Here is a 21,687-nt window from a genome sequence, read left to right as displayed (position 1 = left end):
AAACCTTTTAGATATTTGCATTATTGTTAACAAAGAAGTCAGTGAAACGTGTCACATATATACAGTTTTTTAATATTAGCTTGAATTTCTTAAAATCAGCCTTTACCAGGTGTATTAGTCCATTCTCACTCTGCTAATAAAGACTTACCTGAGACTGGGTAATTTATAAAGGAAAGAGGTTTAATTGACTCACAGTTCAGCGTGGCTCGGGAGGCCTCAGGAAACTTACATCATTGGTGGAAGGGGAAACAAACACGTCGTTCTTCACATGGCAACAGGAAGGAGAAGTGCTGAGCAAAGAGGGGAAAGCCCCTTATAATACCATCAGATCTTGTGAGAACTCATTTGCTATCATGAAAACAGCAGCATGAGGGTAACCAGCCCCATGATTCAATTACTTCCCACCGGGTCCCTCCCACAACACATGGGGATAGTAGGAATTACACTCAAGATGAGATGTGGGTGTGGACACAGCCAAACTATATCATTTCATCCCTGCCCTCTTTCAAGTCTCATGTCCTCACATTTCAAAACGCAATCATGCCCTTCCATCAGTCCCTCAAAGTCTTAACTCATTCCAGCATTAACTACAAAATCCAAGTCCAAAGTCTCATCTGAGACAAGGCAATACCCTTTCAGCTATGAACCTGTAAAATCAAAAGCAAGTTAATTACTTACTAGATACAATGAGGGTACAGGCAATGGGTAAATTCATCCATATCAATTGGGAGAAATTGGCAAAAACAGAGAGGCCACAGGCCCCATGCCAGTCCAAAATCCAATAGGGCAGTCATTAAACCTTAAAGTTCCAAAATGATCTTTGACTCCATGTTTCACGTCCAGGTCATATTGGTGCAAGAGGTGGGCTCCCACAGCCTTGGGAAGCTCCACCCCTGTGGCTTTTCAGGGTACAGTCCCCCTCCCAGCTGCTTTCATAGGCTGGCATTGAGTTCCTGCAGCCTTTCCAGGTGCACGGTGCAAGCTGTTTGGCGGATCTACCATTCTGGGGTCTGAAGGAGGGTGGCCCTCTTCTCAAAGCTTCAATAGGCAGTGCCCCAGTGGGGACTCTGTGTGGGGGCTGTGACCCCACATTTCCTTTCCACACTGCTGTAGCAGAGTTCTTCATGAGGGCTCCATGCCTGCAGCAAACTTCTCCCTGGATATCCCAGCATTTCCATACATCCTCTGAAACCTAGGCAGAGGTTCCGAAACCTCCAATCTTGTCTTCTATGCATCCAGTGGCCCAACACCACGTGGAAGCTGCCAAGGCTTGGGGCTTGCACTGTCTGAAGCAACAGCCTGAGCTGTACCTTGGCCCCATTTAGTCACAGCTGGCATTCAGCTAGTTGGGACTCAGGGCACCATGTCTTGAGGCTGCACAGAGCAAGGGGGCACTGGTTTTGGTTCAATAAGGCATTTTTTCATTTTAGGCCTTCAGGCTTGTGATGGGAGGGGCTGCCATGAAGGTCTCTGACATGTCCTGGAGACATTTTCCCCATTTTCTTGGTGATTCACATTTGGCTTCTTGTTACTTATGCAAATTTCTGCAGTGTGCTTGAATTTCTCTCCAGAAAATGGGTTTTTCTTTTTTATTGCATCTTCAGGCTGCAATTTTTTAAACTTTTATGCTCTGATTACTCTTGAATGCCTTGTTGCTTAGAAATTTATTCTGCCAGATACCCTAAATCATCTCTCTCAGGTTCAAAGTTCCACAGATCTCTAGGGCAGGGGCAAAAAGCTGCCAGTCTCCTTGCTGAAGCATAGCAAGAGTCACCTTTGCTCCAGTTCCCAACAAGTTCCTCATCTTCATCTGAGATGACCACTTCACTGTCCATATCACTATCAGCATTTTGGTCAAAGCCATTCAACAAGTTTCTAGGAAGTTCCAAATTTTCCCACATCTTCCTATCTTCTGAGCCCTCCAAAGCTCTAGAAAGATCCAAACTTTTCCAAGTTTTCTTGTCTTCTTCTGAGCCCTCCGAATTGTTCCAACCTGTGCTGGTTACCCAGTTCCAAAGTGGTTTCCACATTTTTGGGTATCCTTATAATCCCACTCCCTTGGTACTAATTTACTGTATTAGTTTGTTCTCACACTGCTAATAAAGACACACCCCAAACTGGGTAATTTATAAAGGAAAGAGGTTTAATCGAATCACAGTCCTGAGGCTGGGAATGTCTCAGCAAGCTTACATTCATGGCAGATGGGGAAGCAAACACGTCCTTGTTCACATGGCAGCAAGAAGGAGAAATATTGAATAAAGAGAGAAAAGCCCCTTATAAAACCATCAGATCTCGCGAGGACTCACTATCATAAGAACAGCCTGAGGAACCACCCCCATGATTTAATTACCTGCTACCAGGTTTCTCCCTTGACACGTGGGGATTATTGGAACTACAATTCAAGATGAGATTTGGGTGGGGACATGGCCAAACCATATCACCAAGATATAAAATTAAGTTGCCTTACTTTAATAACAAGGTTGAGTTACATTTTAAAATTATGATTAAAGTATATATATGTGTGTGTATGTGTGTATATATATATGTCTTTAAAGTTATGTTAAATGTTCCATGTACTACTGTATTGAGCACATAGAGGTGCTCAGTAAATGTCAATGTTAGGTGAATAAATGAGCGGATAAAATATGGACCAACTTAGCTGGTCAGTGAGTTTATGGTTACTTATCTTTGAGAAGCATCTTTTGCCTTTCTCCATATTGAGATTGTTTAATTGAGCTGTGTAACTTTTGTATATGTTATTATATGTGTTTAAATTTTGTATATATTTTGTCTACCTTAATAGCAAATTTTATTGAGAATATTTTTTTCTCAAAATAGCATCCCTTTAAACTAGAAAAAAAACAGTTTTTATAGCTCTCTTTTGAACTAAATACTAAAGAATAAATTGGTCAAGTTCTTTCTCTGATCATGAAGTACCTGCAAACTGCTTCCCATAAATGGCAGAAAAGGTTAAGAGACATTACCAGGATGGCTGCCCCAAATTGTTGTTGGTATCATTAAAATAGTCAACAAAAATGTGGAGCCTACAGCCTTGTAAAAATAGGAACATTTAAATCCATACTTTAGTCATTTCCTCTCCCTGATTTATGTTTTCTTGGTTGTTTGCAGGCGCAGTCAACAGCAGTGGAAGAGATGGCTCATGTGTGGCTCAGGCTGACTCCACAATCAGAGTGATTATGTGGAAATCAATCAGAATTTTCTTCTTAGAAGATGTTTGTTCTGACATAATGACTGACATTCCAGCTAATTTTTATTCATAGGCTTCTCCTTGCACAATGATCTCTATTTCTCTCAATGTTATTCTGTGTCTTTCTTGCTTGCCTGCACATTCTGAAAAAAAAAAGGAAAGCAATTCCCTACATTTTATTTTGATACTTAATGTTGTTTGCTAACATATTCAGAACACAATGCAACTTTATATATTAGAGCACTTTTAATATATATTAGGAAAACATCAATTAGGTACCACCAGTTATTTTAGACAGGTATCTCTTAGGTAAAATGTGGTGAAAATAGAGGGGCAATGATAGAATTCATATGTGAAAGAGTCAATTGGCCATCATTATGCCAAAATTATTTTGTGGTTCAGGGGACATTTTAAACTTTAATTTTTAAGAATTAAACTTTAATTAAATTTATTGTAGTTTAAATGCAATCACAAGGAAAGACTCTGAACTGGAAACACCAAGCCAAGCTCTTTCCTAGTTCTGGTCCCCTATAAACCCTGAAAGTTAATGCAATTATTGTAATTTTTAAACCACCGAGTTCTCAGGGTGATTAGTTATGCAGCAATAGATAGCCTGAAAAGGACCATTCTTTCTGGCACTGAAAATTAAGAAGAGTGATTAACAACATAAGAATGTAGTTTGTGCTGTCTGCCACAGATTTATGTTGTAGCTTCAGTGATTGCTTCAAAGCACCCTTACTAATTGCCAGTCAATTGCTGATACCTAGCTAAATTAGCATGTGTTAGTTTTGATACCACTATAGGCATTTAGAGGATAGCCGATACATTTTATATAAAATATAATTATTTTCCTATCTTTAGTTTATCCTAAAGTAGCAGCTATTATATTCGCTTCTTGATTAGCTTTATACATAACCAGAGAAAGTAAAATATCACAGAGTATATTTGAAGACATAAAAGTCTTTGGACAAAGCTCAAGTAATGAATCAGGATGCTATTACATCCTCCACATGACAGTAAATATATTTTATATTCCTAAATTTTAAGCTTTTAACAAAAGTAAACTTTATACTGGACTATTTCAATTTCTAGGGAAAGGAAATTATCATTTACTGTCTTTGAGGCTATAATCTAGCCATTATTTTTATATTGATCAATTTATAATACAGGTAAGAGAAAATACTACCACATATACGTTGTTTATATAATTTTAACTTTCATAATTAAAATACTGGGTATACTGCAAGATGTCAATATTTATAAAACCTTATATTTGGAAACAATTATATTTTATATACTCCTAATCCATTGCCTTGTGTGTCATTGAAGAAATTGAAGTTCACAATAATGACTGAACAAATGCTCAAGGCTGGTCTGTGGCAGAACCAAAAATTTCCATGGCACCTTTCTCTTTCCATATTCTGGTGATCTGCCTAATTTGACTTTCTGCTTATATGTCTAGACTCTACCCCTCATTCCTTCTGCTAGTGTGTTGTTGAGCCCTTTCTATTAACCCACTCTCGATTTTTCTGTTGCACAATCAATCTGTAGCCTGAATGTTGAGTCTCAAATGCATGAGCTACCTGGCCGAGTAATCTAACTAGATTAGTCTGAGTATATCACTTTAAGGCCAATGTAAAGTTATGTTGTAGCTACCTCATAGTTTTGCAGAGGCAAGAAATAGAAGTTAAGGAAGAGAAGAAGCCAATCTTGAATCAGTTAGAATTTCCTTGGACATAGAAAATCTCTACAAGCAAAAACCCATTTGATTGAACAAGCAAGCTTATGCAGTTAAATATATCAAAGATCTTGTCACAAAAAGTGGAAAGGGAAAGTAAAATAAGGAAGGAGCATGAAGAAGCCAGCTTATATTAGAGATTCAAAGCAGGGATATAAGGAAATTCAAGCCAAAAAAAAGGAGGAATTCTTATAAATGCCCCAAGAATGAATTCGATATTTGGTCGATATTCCAACAGATTTAGTAATGCTATTTTTAAAGTCAACAGGCTGCCCATTTTTGCCTCACACTCTGACTGCATGTAATCTGTCAAGTACTCCGATGAGTTCTGCAAACGCTGATGCAAAAAAGATATAAAATCCTTACCTTGAAAAGGTAGTTCACAATTTAGCCATGGAGTTATGGGAAGCATCTTGTCTTCAATTTTAGCCCCTCCTCCATCCCTCTCCCAGACACCCACTGTCCTCTTTCTCACCACATCCACCCCCTTTTTTGTCCTGTCTTTGGTGCACTATTTATAATTCTTCTCATGTCTACCACAACTATTTTGGGTAGTAAGAACATCAGTATGGAGACCCCTTAATCCTAACTAATATCAACTCTATCTGTTTGGTATTAATTCTTGTTTATTGAACTTGAGGCACTGAGTACTACAAAAATTATAATACACTACTGGTGAACATTACTTTATTAATGATTAGGTTCCACTTGGATGTTTGTCATTCGTATGTAGCTGTTCTCTCCTTGTAGCCTGTAAACTTTCTATGGATGTCACAAAAAGAGTTTTAAGGATTTTGCTTAAATTAAAATTAATACACCAAGAAAATACTATGCCTCAAACAAGAAATAATCAGTTAATTTAGTATTTTAAAATCTTTTACAAAAAACGTGATAGAGATTTAATAATCTTTATGCAAGGATTTTTGGGATATTAAACTTGTCACAGATTTAATAATACGTTTTATTGTATAAAATTTTTCTTTTCTCTTCAAAGTGTTGGGAGAGTGAATTCTCTAAGTAAAAACTGAAGAGTAAGATGTTATCATTAAACATTTCAGAAAATGCACACTATCGTAGACTGCACACTATGAAAATGATCAGCTAGTAGAGGTTTTGGTGAACATATAGTAACTTTTATCAAGAAGTAATGTGAATATGTGAAATGTATTGCTTTTCCAAAAGAAAGAAACTTTGACACTTCTTGGTAAAGATAAACTTTCATGTAATAAAAAATAAAAACATAATTTTAGCAATCCAAACCATACTAAAATCATAAACACTTGACCACATGTTTGAGTACCCCAAAAGTTGTTCCTGTGTGGATTCTTCTTCTAGAATGATCAGTCCTCATGGCCTTACTACTCTCCATTTCTGTCCCACTGAGGTTAGCCAAAGTTCACTTGCCTTGTCAGTTAAGTTTCTAAATCAGATGAATTATGTTTTCTATAATTGAGTTAACCACAGTTAATTGCTTAATAGACTCTGTCTACACTAACTGAAAAAAAAGAATTAATTGCTTGGAGAAAATGCATTATATATTTTATTCACATCTACACAGTCATCCGGGCCAAAGTGACAAAGGCACTTTCAGCAGTGGCCAGGGCCAATGGCGACAGCGGGGCCAGTGCTTAGCTCAGCCATGTGTTCAATCTAGTACTTTGGGATGTGGATATAAAGAAAATGAGTTATAAATGAACTTCTCCTTAGAGCTTAATTCATCATCATTATTATTATTATTTCTTTACATAAGAAAATAATTTTAGGAGTGCTTTGGCAAAAGTTTAGGTACAATTTAAGAAAATGCCATTTGTAAAAAAAAAAAAAGACTAGTTTTTTTTTTAAATTAAGTTTTTACTTTTAATGATTTAGATTTAGGTTTTAAAAATGTATTTCCTAGCCAAGGTCTAACACCAGGTGTCTGAGATTTTTCTAAATTTTCTCTGAAAACATGAGACGCACGTACAGTTATTTAAAACTTGCTGCAGCCATTTTTAATAGATTTTTTTATGTTTGAAGAGATGCCAATCGCTTATTATAGTAAGCTATGATAGCAATGCCAATGAATCCTCAATTCCATTGCTTAAATATAAGTGAAATAATAAAGGAAAAGACCAGTATTGAATATATTGCCTCTTCCTGCTACACTCTAACATATTCACTACAATAAATGGAAAGTTGAACATACAATAAAAACTTAGGCAATTTATTTATTTACTTATTTTTTATTTATTTTTTTGATACGGAGTCTCGCTCTGTCGCCCAGGCTGGAGTGCAGTGGCGCGATCTCTGCTCACTGCAAGCTCCGCCTCCCGGGTTCACACCATTCTCCTGCCTCAGCCTCCCGAGAAGCTGGGACTACAGGCGCCCGCCACCACGCCCGGCTAATTTTTTGTATTTCTAGTAGAGACGGGGTTTCACCGTGTAAACCAGGATGGTCTCGATCTCCTGACCTCCTGATCCACCCACCTCGGCCTCCCAAAGTGCTGGGATTACAGGCGTGAGCCACTGCGCCCGGCCGGTAATTTATTTAAGTATAATTGATAATCAGGGCAATATCAGAAAATCTTGAATAATTTGTACTCTAAAATGAATTTATGCTTTTCAGTGCTGGAAGCATTATAGAGGTTGTTTCAACTATGAAATCATTTTGTCAAATGTTCTTTGAAGTCTATGACCTTAAGTAAAGCATTTAAAACCCAATGGTTTAGAAACGTCCAGAGAAACAAGTATATTGTCAATTGTAAATAATTTTTGAAGTATTTAGCAAAACAGCGAAGTACAATAAGCATCCTATTCACAATTCCAATGTAAAAAGAGATCTGGTCATAGGCAAAATTATACTAAGAAAAACCCTATGAAGAAAATAAAGCTTGTTTGTTACCTCCAAGATTTCACCATCTTTTTCCCGTGTCCCTGCATCTATGCCCTACTGTTTCTGCTTCCTCATTAATCTTAAATCGACTTAAGTGGATACTGGTTATTTAAATATTTCTTATCTGTATCACAAGTTCAACAAGGAAAATATCTTGATAATAAAAAAGCCAAAGGAAGCTTTTAAAAATTTACCCATGGATTGTAATTACCCATGATCCCCATCCTATTTCTTTAGAACTGTTAGATAAGAGTTTTCTGCACTTGAAACTTTGAGTGTTTCTAAAAATATTTCCTGCTTTGAGCTTACCAAGTTGATAGATACCGTCCAGACAGAGTGAACTGAAGCAAGAGTCCCTGGCTCGAAAGTGTGCCTGGCATGTTCTAAGAAAACAAAAAGGCCCCACGGGTGCTCCTAAAAGGGAATAAAGTCAGCAAGTGGGGAGAGGGGGATGTATGACTCCTTGTTGATTATTAGAAGGACATTGAGAAATGCAAAACCACTTTGTGGTTTTGTGAATCCACTGCTGTTTCCAGGATACACTGCAGGGGGTAATGGCACAAAAGGGAAATCTCCTGGTTGATAGTTTGGTAATCTAGACAGACAGTGGTGTTGGCTAGAATCAAGGTAATAGCAAGTCGAGTTATCAGAAATGTGGAAATGGGTTTTATATTGAGAAACAAGCCGATGGTGCTGCTGAGAATTGCACGTGTGGTGAGGGAGAACAAAGGGACTCAAGTGTATTTTTTTAACCAAAGCAGCTAGAAAGATGACATTGCCTTTGTACCCTTCATTCTCTAATTGTATTCCCTATCTCTGCCTTCATTCTCTGATTACCTTTCCCAACAGGTAGCTTTAGCTTGTCCACACCTAACTATGCTTCTGTCTAGGGCCTTGACACTTCGCGATTCCTTCCACCTGGAATGCAGTTGCCCAAGATATCCTCATCAATTATCTCTCATATTTTTCAAGTTTTTATTTGAATGTCACCTTTTCAATACAACTTGCCTTGCCCCCCATCTTAGATTGTATCCCCCCGAATACACTTCCTGTCTACCTTCTCCGATTCGTTTTTCTCCATAGCGCTTATCCCAATCTAAGAAACATATTTTACTTATTTTATTTATTGCCTATTTCCCCAGTAAAAAGGCAGCTCAATAACAAGGATGTCTGCTTGTTTTGTTCACTACTCTCTCTCCAAAGCCTGGAATAGTATTTGGCATATAATAGCACAATAAATACGGGTTAGATGCATGAATTAATGCAGGGAATTAGCCAAGCTATTTACTGTACTCTGGTCTCTGAGAAAATTTGCAAGCAGGAGAAAGATTGCTCTACGGAAAAACGTATGAATCAAAGCAAAAAACTCCATCATGGTGTACCAGATGAAAGTTGTTTATTGTAATTTAGTTTGTGATAAAGTCTTCATCATAAGGAGGATGAAAACAAAAGCCCTAGTAGTATTAGATCCTCAGAGAAGAGCTAATTAGCTGAGCTCCTTAACATGACTCATGCTTTCTCTAACTTGGGGGAATGGTTGGCCCCAACTCTCACTGAGTCTGCACACTGAGGAAAACTCCTCAAAATCTAGCAGCCTGGAAGGATGAATGCAAAAGAACAGTAACACCAATATTCCCTCTACCCAGCTGACATTTCTCTCCCATCCTTCATTTCCTTACCATAACCCTCTGTGCTAGCCCATTGTTCATGGATAATGTCCAAGAATGTACAATGATATACAAGATCATGATAATTGAATTCCAACTTCTGTCATTTTTCTTCGTGCCCCCCCAATATCCAGTGATTCTGAACTGCTACAGTTCTGTAAACCAAACATCCCTTTTCCCCAATTTTATAACTAAACGCTTTTACTTTTTTATTCTTCCTAGAATAGCCTTTCTTATCTCATATCTTTGTAAATTTTAATTCATCCTTTAATAATCATTTATAGCAGTTCTTCATTGTGAAATTCCTGATACATTTCCCACCCTCTCTGAAAAATTAATTGCTCCCTTATTGATTTCCCATTGATTCTAATAGTTATGAAATATTTTATTACAATTACTGGTTCACACATCTGAATTCTGCTTGGAGCTGTGAAGAATCTGAAGGCAAGAAACATATTCTACTTTCTTTGTATAAAATGGACTTATCACATAATAATGGCTCATTAGGGTGAATGAATGATTAATATTAACAAAGAAAATTGTCAAAATTAGGTAAGCTTCTTTTAAAAAGTTGAAGTTAAACATTAGCCATACGTTTTCTGGAAAACTGAGCACTTTCTGATGTGTTTGAAATCACATTGAGAAAGTCGTCTCTTTTGCTACTTTTGTTTACTGGAATGAAGGGTAACTGGAAAGATTTCCCAGAGAAAACAAGACCACAAATGTTTTGAAGTAGGGAAAAATATTTTAATTGAAATAGAGGTGGTACAAAGACAAGAAATATGACATGTGATACAGTAGATATAAGCGTATATGAAATATATGGGATGAACATCCATACAGGTTTCACAGGACTGAAAGGTGCAACTGGTACAGAGAGTCTGGTTGTTGAAGTATTTAAAACTCACAATCAAAGCTCTGATAGTAGGATGCAATGTCAATGATTACTAATCGAGACAAATTTGCTCAAGATCATTGTATAATTACACCCAAATTCCAATTTGTGAATAGATTTACTCATCGTGACCTAGCTGATAACATGGAAAGATAAACAAGGCAGATACACAGAACATTTTGCAGACTATGGTGGCTGCAAGAATAGCTTTTCGCTTCATTCAGGCTTTAAGTGTTAGCCTGAACACTCAGAACGCGATTTATTGTTGGAAAGGGATTAACGAAGACATTTATTTCAGAGGCTACTTTGTTGTTGTTGACATTTTTGTTGTTGTTCTTCCCTCTCATCTGGGATATTTCCCTTGCCCTTCTGACAGCTTGTCAATGGGGAGGTGTTCGTTCCTGCTTTATCTATTGCATATCTGTCTGCTTAATATAAATCTATTACACAGAATAAGGAAATACATTTAGGGCTGACTAATGTAAAAATGCTCTTTGATGAGCAGTACACTGCAACATAGCTCAGAATTTTCAAATTTAATATATTGGCTCTTCCAAATATGTTATTCATATTTGCTGAGAGTTGCTTTTATAAAGTTCTGCTTTGGAGCATACAGCTCAGTGGAAAGATATGTGTTTATCTGAATTAGCTGGCTCTAATCCCAAATGAATATTTGTACAAATCTGTTTTTAGCATTGATATTAATTTATTAGACAATTAGAATATGGCAAATGATGCAAGGTTTAGAACTTGTTTCACATTTTTTTAATGGTTTGTACTCACTCCCCTCCCCCATATACGAGATTTTAAAAGTCTATAGGGATATCTTAGTACATATTTATGCAGATTACTTTTTTATTTATGGAAGGGGATTGCTTGATCCCCCAGGTGGTTATAAAACTGCTATTTCATTTTGACATGATACAAATTGGTTTAGAGAAAACAAATTATTCTAAAGTCTTTAGAAACCAAAATGATGCTGTTGGAGCATAGTAATAACGTAAATAAATCTAGAAGATGGAGATTTTTATATTTCCAGAACTAGGTGGGTTTGTCCTGGATCATGCCTCTGAATTTAGTCTCTGATTTTTATCCAGCGGTGATTTTTGACTTGTATAAAGCCATGGAAACCAAGAGCCATCATAAAGCAAGAATCGGTTTACAATCTTTGGAAATGTGTATTTACGTAGACCATGAAATAAATATTTTGTTCAAGAAAAGTTGTTTTTAATGCTGCTCTGAACAGCAGACCAAAAATAACATTTTTAAGAGCAAGCAAGTCGTTTTTGTGTTTTACTTGCCTGCCTTATAAATATGGAATGTTGGACCCAGAAGAATACCTGAGTTTAGGACCATACATTCTTTTAGGTAAAATTTTATTGAAAATTAAAGTATATATAGAAAAGTGCACAAACCAGAAGCCTACGGCTCAATGGATTTCAAGTGAATATAGCCATGTAACTAGCATGCCAATAAAATAACACATTGATAGAGCATTACCCGACCCGGGTCTTCTCATGCCTCATCCCAAAGGTAATTGCTATTCTGCCTTTTAATTATTACATATTAGTTTGGCCTATTCTCTTGAAGACAACTCTTCAATTCATGCAAGTTCCATTTTAGAAGATCTTGCAAGTGGAATTTGCCTTCTCCCGCTAATCAGTCTTTAACCAGGAGATATCAAGATGGAATCAGAGGAAATCTAAGCACTTTAAGTGGTTTTGCCGTGACAGCATCCTTTGTGATTACTGAAAGAAAGCTGGAAGTTGATAAAGTGATCCATGTTGAAAGTACAGATTGTGCTTTGATAGTGGCCAAGTTGTTCCTGCCACAATGTTTCCCTGCACTATTTTTGCCCAATATTGGATTTAACAGTAAAAATTTAAGTAATGCCATATTCCACTAACATATAACAAAAAAATGGAATTAGAAATAGGTAGCAAATTTTAAAGATCAGAGAAAAAGAAATTGTGACATTTAAGAATTACACGTGGTTAGAGATCTTTATATATCAACATATTGAAAGAAATTAATTCAGTCAGTTCAGGCATGACGTTTATTTTTAACAATTAGTATTCTATTCTCTATAATCATGTTCCACAGTTTAAAGTGCTTAATGAGTTCTTACTGGAAGGGGACTATTTCGGGAGAGTATAATGGCCTTTAATCACTTCACTCAAGCTATTAGCAGGAAAGATTGTCAGGAAATATTGTTACTTTTGTTATAAAATTAATTGAACTTTCACTTGGATGAAACAAGAAGTTTGTCAATATGGTATATAACCTCCAAGGTCTTTCTCCCTTTTCCTTATGCTATTTCCCCCTCTTCTTTGCCATGTGTTATTGATTCATTTGAATAATCTATGATTATTTTCCTTCTTAATAGCCTGAGAAGAAAAATAGCTTCTAACTAAACAGCTACCAAGTCCTTAAGCTAGATGCTATGTTTATATTATCTCAATTAATCCCACTCAGTGTAGTCGATGCTATGACCCTGTTACAATTGTGCAAAATGGAGTTTCAGGAAGATACACAATTTGCTCATTATCAAACTCTCATAACGTCCACAGAAAATAATTGAAACACAAAGCCATATGACTCTTAACCTCTACTGAAAGATGCTTTTATATAGAATCTAAAATGTTATGTTAGATATAATATATTGGCTGGTGAAGTTTTATCTTTTCCAAAACAGAACAATATTTTAGTGTTTTTTGAGTGAAAATAGTGAACACTATTCAGATTCAGGTGATGGTATCTTTGATTATCCTCACGAGAGAGTCAGTGTAGGTAGTTCAGTGGGTCTCAAAGCATAGTACCTGGACAAGCAGCAACAGTGACATCTGTGAGTTTGTTACACACACACATTCATGAGCCCTACCTTAAATTTCTGAATATCCGAGCATGCGACCCAGGAAATTCTATTTTAATAGGTTCTCGAGATGATTCTTATATGCATTAAGGTTTGGGAAGCACTGACATATTTCTTAAAAGCACGAATTGCAGAAACAGACTGTGTAAGTTTATATTCATGTTCTGTAAAATACTAGCTATGTGACATTGAACAATTAATTTATCTTTCTGTATCTTGGTCTTCTTCATTTATGAAACTTATACAATAATCATATATGCATCACATTGTTGTTTTGAGATTTGTTGAACACACATAGAAAAGTGCCATGCACGGTGGCTCACGCCTGTAATTCTAGCACTTTGGGAGGCCAAGGCGGGTGCATCACCTGAGGTCAGGAGCTTAAGACCAGCCTGGCCAACACGGTGAAACTCCATCTCTAGTAAAAATACAAAAAATTAGCCTGGCATTGTGGCAGCAGCCTGTAATCCCAGCTACTCAGGAGGCTGAGGTGGGAGAATTGCTTGAACCTAGGAGGCGGAGGTTGCAGTGAGCTGAGATCGTGCCACTGCACTCCAGCCAGGCAACAAGAGTGAAACTCTATCTCAAAAAAAAAAAAAAAAAAAAAAAGAAAGAAAGAAAAAAAAGAAAGAAAAGAAAAAGAAAAGTGCCATGCTCATAGCAAGTACTATGTTAGTGATAGTAAATACATGGATCTTGTTTTGATAATACAAGTTAATTAATGATATAAAGCATTCATTAAATATCTCAATATTTGGAACCTTTTCTTTTAATAATAAAGTCTAGTAAATGTTGTTATTGAATAGAAATACACTTTTAAAAACGTTGTGTATTATTTTAAAAATATATGAATCAGAAAAGGAAAGGTGATGGAAAACTCATACAAATATAGTAAATTGCACTGTTTTTGTGAAGATGATTTTATGCAGAATTCAAAGTAGATGCAATTAGTGCTTCAAATTAGAAACTGCAAGTGATGAATTCACAAGCACATGATTTAACAAACAAATCAGAGAAGAGAAAAAGTTCCTGATGAATTTGAGTTTCTACATGTGGATTTCATCTTGTGATAAGCCATTCTCAGGAGAAAGCATGAGATGTTATTCGTCATTCCAGAAAGTGGGAGAACATAAAAGTTGAGAACAGTTATTGCATAAGCAAGAATTATCAATGAACACAATTAATTTAATACATACACAGGCATTTGACTGTATGAGAAAAAGCATTTCATGTTATTTGCTTTGTAGATACAATATCAGTTTCGATGAGATTCATGCTGCACGGATGGTTACACCTGTCACCTGTGGGTGGGTAATCTTAATACCTGTGATGACAAGTAGACCATGGGGGAGGACTCGCAAAGGACTTGAGTGAGGAGCCACTGATGCTGTGTAAACGCCAGAGCCGTGACCGTGCACTTTTGGGGGGATGTGCTTAAATATCTTCAGATTTCACAGAAGTTATGGCATCAACGGAAAATACTTTTGTTTTTTCTAGCTCATCTGCACAAGTTGAACACACATTGTTAGATAGTGTGTATGTCAGAGCATATGTGAACAAATGAAGGCGAAAAGTCAACAGCCATACATTTGTATTGCTCTTTGTCAATCTAAAAAGGTACATTAAACAATAAAATGACAATTCAATTTTTAACAGCATTCTAGACTCTAGAAGGTGTTTTCTAATCCACTCTCTTAAGCCATTCTCACAACAGTACAAGGGAGAATTTCAATGAGACCAGGTCACCCAGCAATATGGTGACACAGATGAGACACCTCCTCAGATTTTTGTTTCAAAATTTTTGTTCTGCCTACTATGCCATACATGCTGTAATCATTTAATTAGAATTTATATTTTAATAAATAAAAACTAAAGAGTTTTTGCAATTATGTTAACACTCACATGTTAAATTTGTAATTATGTCGGTAAATAAAAAGAGTTTAAATCCACACCCCATTAGCCAGGCATGGTGGTGCACATCTGTCTGTAATCGAAGTTTTAGAAAACTGAAGTGGGAGGATCACTGAGCCCAGAAGAGGTGGAAACTGAAGTGAGCTATGATTGCATCACTGCACTCTAGCCTGGGGGACAGAGCACGACCCTTTGTCCAAAAAAAGAGGAAAAAAAAAATAAAATAAAACAAAAAGGTGCAACACAGAGAGAAGTGATCTTATCCTTATCCTCATGCTAGACATATTTTTTTTTTCTGGTCAGAGAATTACAAGTGTGTCTAAGTAGGCTCACATTTGAGAAGAGAAAATCCTGTTCTATTGACTTAGAGAGTTAAAGACCCTGCCATAAGCAGAGAGGGCACACGTGGGACTTTGCACCAGGACAGGCACAGCTGTGGGGGACGCTTCATAGCAGCTTTTGCAGATCTCCTGTGCACCTGAAGCGCCGCCTGTAGAAGCTAGATGAAACCTCACAATGCCAAAGGGTTGCTGGGCTTAGGAAGCACGGGCTGCATAGGGATAACTAGATCTTTATGGATCCTGAAGCCACTGCCCTTTGTCTGGATATCTGTCTCTTTGTGTGGCCTTATAGGCTGCATTTTTCTTGCCTGTATGCCTGAGGTCTTGATTTAGTCACACTGGCAGGGTGCAAACTGGCCTGACTCTGCCAGTGACTTCACAGTGCAGTTGCAATGTCATTTAGTTACCTTCCCTTGGAGGAACTGCTACTGTTGATGAAGAGTGCTTTGGACCCAATATTTTATGGGCCCAAAGTTCATGTATTAAAGCCCTAATTCCTAATGTGATGATGTGAGGAAGTAGGACCTCTGGGAGGTAAATAAGGCCATGAGGGTAGAGCCCTTATGAATGAGACTGGTGTCCATGTAAGAAGAGATGGAAGATATGATCTTTCTCTCCACCATCTGAGGACACAGCAAGAAGGCAGCCTTCTGCAAGTCAGGAAGAGAGCCCTCACCAAGAACCCTCTCTGTCAGCACTTTGAACTCAGACTCCCCAGTCTCCAGAGTTATGAAAAATAAATTCCTGCATTTTAGGCCACCCAGTCTAAGACAGAGAGGTAAAATATAGAGTGCTTGGGCCACTCGTTTGTTATTAAATTCACTATGTATTCAGCTTCACTTATATCCTTAGAAAAGTTTGCGAATGCAGTTGAATGGGTGGAGAACGGTAGTTGTAGATAATCAGAGAAGAAGAGTAGAGACAGGGTGCAGGGAAAAGTAGGTCCTTTAAATTGAAAAATGATAACATGATCCATTCATATAAATGCACTTTTGTTCAATTCTGCTGCAGCTGTATTATCCAGCTTCTCTAAAGAATGGTGCCTGTACAGGACAGGGTGATCTTTACCCTGATGAAAGATGACTCTCCAGGCAGATAGCAGGAGAGACATTCCTAATTGATTCCAGGAGGGAATGCCACCACCATCACCACTATCATTTATGTTGATATCAAAACTGAAATGTCAATGATCATTTCTGTTCTCTAACATTTCCAATCAGATAATTTAAACATTTTACTCTAAGAGTTTTTCAACTCAAATGTTATGCTTCCTGTTTTGTGCATTGATATTATTAACTCTAGTTTCATGGGAGTCCCAGTTTTTATACATCACTGTATAGCTTTGATGTTAACATGATTTTGAGTTAACATAATTTTTGCCAAAGTGAGTATTAACCCAGTTTGATCACACAATTTGGTTATTCTTTATTCTGATGCTAAGGGAATCCAATGATTTTTGTTGATAGTAGCCCATTAATTCTATTGACTGTAAAGAGTAATCTAGAAGAAATTTAAAGAAAATTTAATCAGATTTTACGTTTTCTGTCGCTAATTTGGCATCTTAATAGCTGTTTATTTTATTCGAGGTGCATCCTGAGTCTTGTAATGTTCACATTGCAATATTAAAGCATAACAGATGAGCCTAAAATGTTCAGTGGTTAATTTGTACAGATCAAGATGTTGTAATTGCAATAACCTGAATGTGGCTAACCCTTGAATAACATAGGTGGAAACTATGTGGATAAATCCACTTATCTGCAGATTTGCTGCCACCTCGGTTACCCCAGACACAGAAAAACCAAACCCTCCTCTTCTTCCCCCTTCTCAGCCTACTCAGTATGAAGACGATGAGGATGAAAACCTTTATGATGATCCACTTCCACTTCATGAATAGTAAATATATTTTCTCTTCCTTATGGATTTCTTAATAGCATTTTCTTTTCTGCAGCTTTATTTATTGTAAGAATACAGAATATAAATCATACAACATACAAAATATGTGTTAACTTACTGCTTGTTATCGGTGAGGTTTTCATTAAACAGTAGGTTGTCAGTAGTCAAGCTTTTGAGGAGTCTAAGTTGCATAAAAATTTCTGACTGCGTGGCTGGGGCTGGGGCAGTTGGCAGCCATAACCTCCACATTGCTCAATGGTCAACTGTATAATTTTTTAGCGGAAGTGTAGGAATGTTTAGTATGATACAACCATGGAGAAATATTTTGTATAAATATGTGTAAAATTAAGACTATAGAACTAAAAATAATACACTTAGTTTATTAGTTATTAATAGCTAATACTGATTTAGCTCTGTGATAATAAATTGACATGCATTACCTCATTTGTCACATTGTCATGAGATCAGCATTTTTATTTGTCCTTCATTTACAAATGAGGAAACTAAGTCTAAGAGGAGTTAAGTGATTTACCCAGTATTACATGGCAAAAAAAAAGTCAGAGTTTAAACTTAAAGCCGAGTCTTTGCAATTCTAAAGTCCATGTTCTTAGCTACTGCCTTTCTGAACTTATTAGTCAACCTGAATTCTGAGGATCTCACAAAAAGTTACGTGCTAATTATTTTGGAAGCATTTATATTATGAGTTTCTAAAATTACAAATTCTTTTATGTATGATAGGGAGGTAAAATCATGGCATTTAGAGGCAAACATATTCTATTTAGTTCCCATTTGTGCTACTTAACAGTTGTGAACCTGACGAGTACCATTTAGTAACCTCAACTGTTAAGGTGTGTAAACAAGTTCATTTCATAGAGGTATTGGGGAAAATTAAGCGAGAGAATATATGACTAACAAAAAATATGATTTTCATTTTTTCCTTGTGTGTATACTTAAGGGGAAAGTTAAGACTGCCTACTTGTTATCTTCCACTGAAAACAAAACAAAACAGAAGATTAAAAATACAAACATGTTGCCCTTGTTTATTTTGTCTAACTCAAGTTGTTCTGATGTCATCCATTTCTGTGTAACCACAAGCACAGTTGGTAAAGATTGAGTTAGCAATGTTCCCTCAATTCCAGATTGCCTTCTCTACCATCTAATTTCTTTCAGTGGTACCACAATTCTTCCATGCTGTAATAGAAACTTTGAAATTATATTTTGCTATTTTTCTCTTTTGCATCATTATTTTACATTTTGTTGTCAAAGATTTATTTTCTGCAGAATATCTTATAATCCCATGCTTCTAATTTCTAGTCAGTGACTTTCTTGATTCTTATTCCTCTAATGTACAATCCAAATAACACTTTCTTCTCTTCTTTCATTTAACAAGTAATAATTTAACATCAACACTGTGTCACATCTGTGGTGTCACCTATCAGTATGCAGAACACCAAGGGATTCCCACTGTAGTGTGATTCTTCTTCTTGTGTATTAACACCAATGCTTTCTTGGCCTCTTAACGCTTCCTCCTTGATATTTTTCAGTTCCAGGCACTCTGCCACACACTCTCATGGCCACACACAGGACCTTGTTAACACCTGGAAATTCTCCATCTTTGAACTATGAAAGATTAGTATCTGCAATCAGTAAATGGCATCATCTCTCATAGCTTTTATTCCCCAATGCCTTCTATTCAGCCTCGAACTTTGTTTTTTTTCTGCCTGCTGCTTCTTCCCTCATTAAGCCAGCCACATCATTCGATCCCTTCACTCACAGCATTTTCAAGAACATCCCCTCTTCCTCTTTTTATCCTCAGTCACTCTGGTGTGAATATCTTAACAATTATACAATACACTTTCAGTGTTCCTAGACTCGTGTTGTTAGAGACAGCTGTGTAACAGAATGCCCTGGTGCAGACTGGGGGCCCCTGGATACCGAGGGTCTCCAGTTTCAGCTGGCCTCCTCCCTTAGGTAAGAGATAGAAACAAGAATCTTAGTATTATTCTAATGTTCATGTATCTGGTCTTTTCTGCTATAGTTTTCCCCCATAAATCTTGATTTTTAGCCATATTAAGTGTTTTTTTCATTTCCCAGATAAACAATTTTGTCTCCAGACTTTGTGCCATTTTCACTTTTTTTACCTGCCAAACTTTTTGTGTCTTTACATACTCAATTTAAAATCCTCCTTTATGAGATTTCAGCTTTTTCTCTTGGACTGAGATTGAGAACCTCTCTCTGGGCTCCAATAATTTCAAATGTCTGCTTAAATTTTGAAGCATAATTTCATTTTATGAGAATACATAGATTTCAGACTACTAAGCAATAGAAATATGGATACAAGACATACACGGGACCACTTGGGGCATAGTAAGTATTTAAGAATACTGAATACTTGGTGGATATTTGGTGAGTGTATTAGGCCGTTTTCACACCGCTATAAAGAACTTCCCGAGACTGCGTAATTTATAAAGAAAAGAGGTTTAGTTGACTCACAGTTCTGCATGGCTGGGGAGGCCTCAGGAAACTTAGAATAATGGTGAAAGGGGAAGCAGGCATGTCTTACATGGCAGCAGGTGAGACAGAGAGAGAGAGAAAGAAAAAAAACAGCCACTTATAAAGCTATCAGATCTCGTGATAACTCACTCACTGTCACAAGAGAAGCAAGGTGGAAAGCACTCCCATGATCCAAACACCTCCCACCGTGCCCCTTCACCAACAGGTGAAGATTACAATTTGGATTACAATTTGAGATGAGATTTGGGTGGGGACACAACCAAACCACATCAGGGAGTATTATAATTGGTAAAGAATGACTGTCCCTAGTGCATTGAAATGTAAGTCTCATGGAACTAACCTATATTTGTTTAATGCAAATTTGAATTCAAGATGGCAGACTAAACATATGCATTTTTTACTTATCTTTCCAAGTCTTTGTTAAGTTTTAAACGGATTATATAAAACAGCAAGAAGACAAGAATTAAAAAAGAAGTAGTAAGCCACATGGGAAGTATGCATGAGAGTTAGAAGCTGAGGAAGTGAGTAGTAATCTAAAATCTCAGAGAGGTTTTGGGTTCATAGGTGTGCAGAAAGAGAATGAGAATTGGGTCCAAAAAACAAGGCGAATAATGGAAGGTGAATAGTTGAATAGTTGCACTGATCAGTCTAGCTTTGCAGCTCATTGTCAAAGAAGAGATCAAGTTGGAATTTTTGGTCAAATACTATAGCGTTGTCTGTGATATTTAATAGTAACTGAGTGAGCAGCCTGATAGTCAAAACTGTTAGCTATGTTTTGAGACCCCAAAGTAAACCCCTTGCATTTTATCAGTTGACAGAAGAGAAGTGCTCTACATGTGCCCTGACTTAAGCTTATTTTTCATTCGTAAGTATTAGGTAATTTTTAGTAATATCATTAGCCTTCTATATGTAGGGGTATGTGAGAATTGAAGGTCTCTTTCCCTGCAATCTCAGACAGAATTCTACTGTACATGCAAACATATATTATCAAGTATGGACAAAATCAATTGTACTGAGCATAATGAAGTCCAGGTTCTCTGCCTTTTATGTCCTCTAATTGTACACAGCATAAAATGTTGACTCAAGCCAGAGCACAAAATACTCAAAGGACAGAATTCAGCTTATCTTATGGTCAGATATTTGCACTAAAATAATTGAATCAGTGATTGGATACAAAGCCTTGGATGACATCACAAAGTGTTCAGGCTCTTGAACTTCCTAGGTCCTTATAACCTTCTTTTGAAACAATAGAGGCCAGTCATGGTGGCTCATGCCTGTAATCCCAGCACTTTGGGAGGCCAAGGCAGGTGGATCACGAGGTCTAGAGATAGAGACTATCCTGGCCAACATGGTGAAATCTTGTCTCTTCTAAAAATACAAAAATTAGCTGGGCATGGTGGTGTGTGCCTGTAGTCCCAGCTACTCGGGGGGGTGAGGTAAGAGAGTCGCTTGAACCTGGGAGGCGGGGGTTGCAGTGAGTGGAGATTGTGCCACTGCACTCCAACCTGGTGACAGAGCGAGACTCCAAAAAAAAAAAAAAAAAAAAAAAGGAAAAATAGGAGTGCATATGGAATTCTAGGCATCTCACAAATCTTTAACGTTAGTATTTCTTCAATTAAAATACTTTTTAAAAATTCTAACCGCTAGACCACTAGAGAAAAATACTTTTGGTTTTATTAAATGTGTTATTTAACCAACCTCTGGTCTCATCAGAGAGAAAAATAGATGGCATGTTTTTACCTTTCCTTGTTTCAGGCTTCTGATTAGAATTCCTAC

The sequence above is a fragment of the Pan paniscus genome, chromosome 14 (assembly GCF_029289425.2).
Source record: "Pan paniscus chromosome 14, NHGRI_mPanPan1-v2.0_pri, whole genome shotgun sequence".
In the NCBI taxonomy this organism is placed as follows: domain Eukaryota; kingdom Metazoa; phylum Chordata; class Mammalia; order Primates; family Hominidae; genus Pan; species Pan paniscus.
This window is presented reverse-complemented; position numbering follows the sequence as displayed.